The following is a 6,501-nucleotide window of genomic DNA, read 5'->3' as shown; positions in this document are numbered from 1 at the left end:
TAACATGTTGGGACACCTTTAGGACGTGAAGAGGGATCCTCGGACATCCCTTAGGCTATATAATCAGTAGCCACCACCTAAATTAGGTTTTGGGTTTTGTTTTAGATCAATCTGTCATTAAACAGTCGCCGTTATCGGTTTGCAAGAACCCAACTTCGAGTGCTTAATCATTCATCTGCAATTGTCACTTCAATTGAGTTGTGTTTTATCTTATTCTTGCTTGTGTTCTTCGACTCGCAGCAGGGATTAGCCTTCTTGGCGAGGTCAACCGGATTGTGACACGGTTGATAACCAAAGGAGACGTGGTGCTAAGGTTGCAGGGTTCGGGTCTTTGTGATTTGAAACCGGATCGGTGTGTCGCTCTCCGAACAAATCGTTGTTTATCTTGAACCTGACGGAAGATCGAGATCCCCGTTCCCATTAAGTAGTAATCAGAGCTTTAGGTATACCGTCAAGTTTGCATCTTACTCTTAGTTCGAGTGTTTTTGCTTTTATCCCGTAGTCCAATGCCATATTTGTTTCTTATCCTATAACCATCCGCGCCATAGCCTTTGCATGATCCAGTTTCAGAGTCTGTTTTGTTGAGTTTATGTCCTAGGTCAAAGTCTTGTTGCTGGTTTAGATTGTGTTCTTTTCTAGTTTGTGTTGATACCTCCACCCGCCACTATTTCGTATCATTATCGGTTTGCATCTTGTGTCCACTAAATCCCTGATTCGAGTAGCTTCCTTAAAACAGTCATAACTTTTGCATCCGAACTCGAAACAGGAAAAATTTTATATCTACGGAGAACGCCAGAAAATTTTAGATCTATTTCATCCCAGTGTTGCTAGGTTCACAAAAATTAGATTTGCGAAATTCGATTAGGAAAATTGAGTTTCTGGGCCCACAAGTTTTGGTATGCTTTTTAGCACAGTCCTAATTTTCTATAGGCCACATCTTTTACTCAATTGAGCTCAATTTTTTTGTGGTTTATTCTTGTGTGCTCCTTGCTGAGAAAAAAATATCAAAAGAGCAAAAGCAAGAAAAAAAAGATTGGACAAAAAATAAAAGAAAAAAAATAGTAAAAGAGAATAGAAGATATCGAAAAGGAGCGCATAAGGAACACTCAATAGCTCTATTGTTTGTGATACCTTTTGTCTTGTTCACATCCGGTTCTACCTTTGATACTTGTTTCCTTTCATCCTTGTTCCCTCTCTTATTTATCACAACCGGTGATAGGAACACGTATAGGCCAGCAACTAGGACAAGTGCTCTAGACATTTATTCAATATTGCTGTCTGTCATTGACTTGTGTGCCACATATACATATTTGTTCTTTTGCATGCCTCCCAAGCTTCACATATACTTCAGATCGGTACAGAAAATAACCCTTGCAATCTTGGTGTCACACCCTCACAGGTATCACGTACGAGCCACCGGTTGTACCGTCCACTGCTTTACGTTGGTAAGAACCTTGTAAGAGCTTGATAAGGTGTTTCCTTTTGTTGTGATCTTGAGAGGCAGCACCACTCCACCTGCGTAGTAGGATTATTAGGGATAACCTTCACTGTTTGTTGCTATGTTTTGTGTCTACGATGGCAGGTGATGATGAAGATAAGATGCCCAAAGACTTCAAGGAGTGCGTCAGCCAAGAGCAACTACAATCTGTTATAGAACATGCTCATAAGGATATGAGCGAGGCAATTGCCAAGGCTGTAACCAACGTGCTCAATGACCTCAAGCTCGGTAGCACTCTTGAGAGATTGGACAAAAGAGTGTCCACGTTAACCGACAGGATAGTTGCATTGGAAAACCGTCCAGCACCCGATGAAGATGTGAACGACGATGACGAGATGTATGATACCGATGGTAATGTTGATCGAGCAGCAACAAGGAGAAACAGATTACATCTTCGTCTTCACACAAACACCACAGGTATGGGTGGCGCTCGACACTTCAACCCCATCAAGGTAATCGTAATCGTGCTCCCGATGATCCTTATGCAAAGGTTAAATTTACCATACCTTCTTTTTCGGGACAATATGATGCTGAGGGATACCTTGATTGGGAGATGACAGTAGAGCAAAAGTTTAGTGCCCACCTTGTACCTGAGCAATATAGAGTTCAACAAGCTACTAGTGAGTTTAAGGACTTTGCCATTATTTGGTGGTATGGGTTAGTTGCAGAAGATGTTTTACCTGGTACATGGGAAGAACTTAAGATAGCTATGCGTGATCATTTTATTCCTCCTTATAAACATGAATGGCATATCAAATTGCAGTGCTTAGAGCAGGGCAATATGTCTGTCCAAGAATATTATATAGAGTTTCAAAAGTGTGCAATACGTTGTGGGATAGTAGAGGACATGGAAGATACCATTGTTCGTTTTTTGGTGGTTTGAGGCATGAAATACAAGATATTATTTTCCATATAGAATTTTATACTCTCAAATGTTTGTTCTAGCTTGCTATGCTTGCAGAAAAAGAATTGCAGGAATGTCAGCAAAAGAACCATACCAACATTGGCGACAACCTCAACCAGATTTTAGCAAGGGTGGAGCAACCATTTGCGAAGGTTGAGACTGCGATAATAAGGCGAGTGGTTACTTTCGCCACTACAACAACATCTTCACCACCATCACCTCCCACACATACTTTGGAGTCTGGTAAAACTTTAAACCATGCTGAAAATGCACAAACTAATAGAGATAGAGCTGCTAATGAAAGGAAAGAATTGGATGTTAAATCTGAATTGCCTTTGTCAAAAAATAATTATTCTAATAATGCTAGTGATAAAGAAGAGCTGTGTGAAAATGCTTTTATTATACGTATGCCACAACTAGTGAATGATTATGATGCTTTGGCTTTGGAACCAATTACTTATGCTAAACATAAAAATTTGCTTCCTATTGCTACCGAAAAAGATGAAAACAAATTATTGTATTCTTCAAATACTTTGGGTTATATTGAGTTTGATACTTTATATGCTCTTAGTAGTTTAGAAGAGAAACTTAAATATGTTGAATTGTCATGGTTGTCTACTTGTACATATCATTTTATTGGAAAATATAATTGTAAAGGAGAGTATATGGTGAATCGTGTCTATATTTGTTCAAATCTGAAACCTCCTTATATTGTGCAAAAGTATGATCAACCAAAGGATTGCAATTGCTATAATCTTGTCATGTCGAGTTCCCCTAGTTTTGTTATAAAGAAACATGTTAAATTTTAAGAAGGGGAGCAATATTGGCTACTACCAACAACGTTTTCTTCAGCTAATCCCAAAGCGAGGACGGTTTGTTGTCAAGAAGGGGAGGATGATGAGGACATGACACCATCGGATACGGCCATTGTTTATAAGGTGAGCTCATTCCTATATTTGCATAGTGATTTTTGGTACAATTCACTTGGTTCCACATGTACATGTCATTATTTGAATGTAGGTACAAATATGTTTCAACGTGCAAGTTCATCAAAGTTGAATTTTCGGTTCATCGGCAGCTCGATAGTGCTTCATTGGGAAGGTCATAACTCAGCCATCTGGAGTGCGATTGAGGTCAATGAGCACTTGATGGAAAGCTTGTTTGATAAGATTTCAAATAGATCTGGTCTCATTTGAATATCACATCAGCAAGGCCTCCAAACCATCAAGATATTCTGTCGCTGTTTCTGCTGGGAGCTACACTATCGTTATGGGCTTGTTATTCATCCTTGGGACCCTGGCCCAAGTGGGAGCACACCCCAAGGACTTGGAGAACCCACCAAGAAAGCCCTTGGACGTCCTCCTCCTTGGCCACCACCTTAGGAGGCCAGCAAGGACGTCCAAGCCAAGCCGGAGGCCCAGTCCAACTTGAGTTCGAGTTCATCTCGGGCTCCAGGACCAGCGTATAGTAAAACGGATGTCCAGGTCGCATACGAACTCCCTTTTTTATGATCCACATATGGATGGAAAGATAATTTCATAAGGAAACCAATGGAAGTGGTCCCACATCAAAATTACATCATAATCAACAGAAATAGTTTAAACAAGTTGACATCTAGAATCTGTCACGACGCTGCGTCGTCGTCTTTTGGGCCGTTGGGCCTTGTAACGTGTTGGGACACCTTTAGGACATGAAAAGTGATCCTCGGACATCCCTTAGGCTATATAATCAGTAGCCACCACCTAAATTAGGTTTTGGGTTTTGTTTTAGATCAATCTGTCATTGAACAGTCGCCGTTATCGGTTTGCAAGACCCCAACTTCGAGTGCTTAATCATTCATCTGCAATTGTCACTTCAATTGAGTTGAGTTTTATCTTGTTCTTGCTTGTGTTCTTCGACTCGCAGCAGGGATTAGCCTTCTTGGCGAGGTCAACCGGATTGTGACACGGTTGATAACCAGAGGAGACGTGGTGCTAAGGTTACAGGGTTCGGATCTTTGTGATCTAAAACCGGATCAGTGTGTCGTTCTCCAAACAAATCGTTGTTTATCTTGAACCTGACGGAAGATCGGGACCCTCGTCCCCATTACGCGGCGTCTCGCTGGCCCTGCCGGTCCCAGCGGCGGTCCTCGCGGCTCCGGCTGGCCTCGGTGGCGGCCCTCGCTAGCCCCGGTGGCCGCGCCCTGGCGAGCTGTGCCACTACGGCCACGCCTACGGCGGTCTGCACCCCAGCGAGCCGCGCTCCCATCGGCCGCGACCCCGATATCCTGCGCCCCAACGAGCGATGCGCGTGCACTCTCTCTACGAGGGCCCCACATGTGTCAGGTTAATCCGAGGAAAGCTACTTTTTTCAGACCATTAACTTATTCTTTTGTGAGAGGAGGAAAAAAAACAGCTCTATCCAGAAAGCTATTTTGAAAAAAAGTGTTTGACAAAAAAAAACAGCTCATCAAGCTGTGCCAAACAGGTCCTATATAGACGCATATAGTATATATCCATATATCTCAGCATCTTTTTGACTCACAACAACAACAATGCCACACATATGAGGATATATATACAAGTCCCATGGATATACATTAGTATATATCGATTAAAATCGTCTTAGACGGTTTTGTAGCAGTCCCATGAACAGCAATAACGTTACGTATGCCAATTTTCTCTCGTCTCTTGCACATAAAACGAGTCTTCTTAGACGAGTTATGTCATTATAGTATGGGAACGTATCTGGTGCAAACCAATCACCCCGTGCAACCTTGGAAACTACGAATCAGGACCACAAGATGCTAATCCAATGGACATAGTTAGAGGTGGGATTATTTTGCGCTTAAGCCCCCCCACCAGCCGGCCACTTTTCCAACCAGAAATGGACGCGAGGGGGCAGGGGGTATTGGGAAAGTGGCCGGCTGGTGGGGGGTCTTAAGCGCAAAATAATTCCCTATTTTACCCTGTCTATTGGATTAGCATCTTGTGGCTCTAATTCGTAGTTTCCAATGTTACACGGGGTAGTTGGTTTGCACCAGATACGTTCCCTTCTAGTATATGGCTTTCCGATCGGTAGATCTTTTCCCCCTCCGATCCGTATATGTAACTCGACGTGTTGCGGCATCGCTTGTGTTTCACTACTACGGAAACACTATTATCGTCGAGATTTACAACTTTGCTACTGCTAATTTTTCCATCGAGATTGTTTGCAAAATTTGAATTTAATAAAAAATATAAGAACTTCATCAATTATAAACTTGAGACCAGAAATGATTTCTAATAAAAAAGTTATGTACTGCAAAGTTGTATATCTCATCAAGATATATAAATTTGATAAAACATTTGTTTTCATCGAACTTCTTTTGAAAATTTTCCTTGCATGCGAACCACATTTGTTCCCATCAATTACAAATTTGCTCATTCTAATGTACCTAAATAATTTATGAAGTAGTGAAAATTCGATTGAGGTTGTGCAAGTGTAAGTGTGTTGCCAATGTGTGGATGGCATACTTATAGGAACGGGCTCTGATCAAGTTTGCCAACGTTGTTTTGATATTCCTGATGACATCTCCTGCATCCCTTTCAATTTCAGTGATCTTTTCTGATTCTAGTCATGGTACCCCATCGATGGATGACATTTCATTTCAGCCAAAATGAAAGTGCTTGTTGATGATCCTGATGAGGACTACAAGTTTGATTTTGATCTTCGGCAGATAGATGACTTGTCTTTTTTTTTTAACCTAGATAGATGACTTACCTGTGAAGAAGAGTTAACCTAGATCGATGACTTGCCTGTGAAGAAGAGTTTTTCGTGGGCATCATAGAGGAGACTGAGCCCGTTGGACAGACGAATAGCACGGAGGAATTGGAGGAGGTTGATGTCTTTGGCAATGGAGGGGGCGTGTAGGAACGGACCTCCTCGGTCCTCATGTGCTGCCTGTCGAGGTACACCGTACTTATGGCATATGTTGTTTGTTTCTCTAACCCACGAGATACACACACACACACACACACACACACACACATACCTACCATGCATGATTGAGGCTTTGGGACTTCGTATATAGCATCTTGTTGGCAAATGAACAAGCGATCAACTTCGAGAGTGAGCAAGA

The sequence above is a fragment of the Miscanthus floridulus genome, chromosome 4, assembly GCF_019320115.1.
Source record: "Miscanthus floridulus cultivar M001 chromosome 4, ASM1932011v1, whole genome shotgun sequence".
NCBI classification, from domain to species: domain Eukaryota; kingdom Viridiplantae; phylum Streptophyta; class Magnoliopsida; order Poales; family Poaceae; genus Miscanthus; species Miscanthus floridulus.
Note: the sequence above shows the minus strand (reverse complement) of the source record.